This window comes from Chrysochloris asiatica, unplaced genomic scaffold (assembly GCF_000296735.1).
Source record: "Chrysochloris asiatica unplaced genomic scaffold, ChrAsi1.0 scaffold00044, whole genome shotgun sequence".
NCBI lineage: Eukaryota > Metazoa > Chordata > Mammalia > Afrosoricida > Chrysochloridae > Chrysochloris > Chrysochloris asiatica.
In genome coordinates, this window is record NW_006408562.1 from 2755689 (window position 1) to 2757739 (window position 2051).

Genomic DNA, 2051 nt, shown 5'->3' on the forward strand with positions numbered 1-2051 from the left:
TTAACTTGTGAGGGACCCTTTACCCCTGCCAAGTCAGCAAGAAAAAAAAGCAGGTTTGGCCTGACAAACTATATGAACAACCTGTAAAACCCCAACATAAAAAGACACAACTATTTCAAGAAATATGCTGTGCACTTGCAGATACCTAACTGACCTTCAGAGACAAAAATAGCAAACACTCTTTCATCCATTAACTTTTCAATATCTTTTTGTGCACTTCTACTGTGGTGACAAAAGGAGGAGCCTGAATGAGTACACACCCGCACCCATTACTGGAGGCATCTATGGTGCAAACATATTACCTGTGTAGCAAGGTGAATGGCCAGTTGGCCACAGTTTTATTTTTGTTTCAAAGTGGTGTTTTTTTGTCTCAGCTTTAATATTGCTTCTGCTTTGGGGCCTTTTGAGTACACATTTATCCTGGAGGTGTGAGCTTTTTCTCCCTACGTTACCAAAGAGGAGTCAGCAATCGTGGCCATATAACCAAGTTAGAAACATACCCCATAATATTCCACCATTGAGACAAGAACCAATAACAGCTGCTAAGCATCACATGTGAAAAGGGAAGCTTATCTCCTGATCATATTCACTAGGAGACACCAAGTAAGCTTAATAACAGAGTAACAAACATCCATTTAAGCATTAAAATCCACACAACTAATGGAAATGACAAATAAAAACAACAAAAGATAGCAAAACATGTCCAAAAATAGAAAAGATAGCTGAGACAAATGAGCTGGAGACAGACAAAGACTTTCTAGAAGAAAAGCAGGTTTTGGATTTGCCTGAGAAGGAATTCAGAAGAATGATATGGAAATGAATTCAATTGCTCTGAAAATGGGTGGAGGAAAACAAGGATGAAATAAGGAAAGTACTACAAGATCAAACAAACAAGATCGATACAGCATTGGAAACAATTCAAAACCTGCTGCAAAGAGGTACAGATGATTAACAATAAAATATCAGAAATGGGCAATACACTGAAAGTGGAATGGAGCACAATTGAAGAGATAGAAGCCAGAACCAGCAAGCTGGAAGACAAATCTCTTAATACTGCTAAGACAGAAGAACAACCAGTAAAAAGGATTTAAAAAAATCTGAAGAAAGTCTAAGATTCATGCTAGATAACATGAAGAGGAACAACTTAAAAATTATTTACATTCCAGAACAGGAAGAATCAGAGAGGTCCAAAGGGGAGATAGTGGAAGAGCTTCTGGAAGAAAATTTCCCTAACATATGGAATGATGAGTAGGTAAACATTCAAGAAGCTGAACATACCCCAGGAAGGATAGACCCCAAAAGAAAATCACCAAGACATATAATAATCAAGCTCTCCAAAATCAAAGACAAGAAGAGAATCCTAAAAGCAGCCAGGGAACAGAGAAATGTTACTTACAAACCAAGCAAACCAGATTAAGGTCTGAGTATTCAGCAGAAACCATGCAGGCAAAGAGATAATGGGGAGACGTACAAAATCCTAAAAGAAATCAAACTACCAATCAAGAATCATCTATCCAGCAAAAGTGTCAATCAAATATGCTGATGCAATCAAAACATTCCAGGATAAACAGAAGCTAAGAGAGTTTGTTGAAGCCAATCCAGCACTTCAAAACATCCTAAAGGGAGTTCTGTGGACTGAAAACCAACAAGAACAGAAAACAATCAAAGATTAACAGGGGTGGCATATCTACCTGAAACTCAGACGATGGATAGCAGAGTCCTATACAGAACCAAATTACAACAATGAATTCAAAGGAGCTGGGAGGTCAACTGAAGATCAAAATAATAACAATGTCAAAGAAGGGGAAAATGTAGGAGCAGAGCTATAAGGCAAGATAGAGAGATTAAAAACATCCAAATTATCAATGAGGAAATAAAACTCTCTCTATTTGAAGACAATATGATCTTATACCTACAAAACCCCAAAGATTCAGTAAAAAGGCTACTAGACATCATTGGAAGATTCAGCAATGTGGAAGGGTATAAGATCAACATACAGACATCAGCTGGATTCCTCTATAGTAACAATGACAGTGCTGAAAAGGACATTA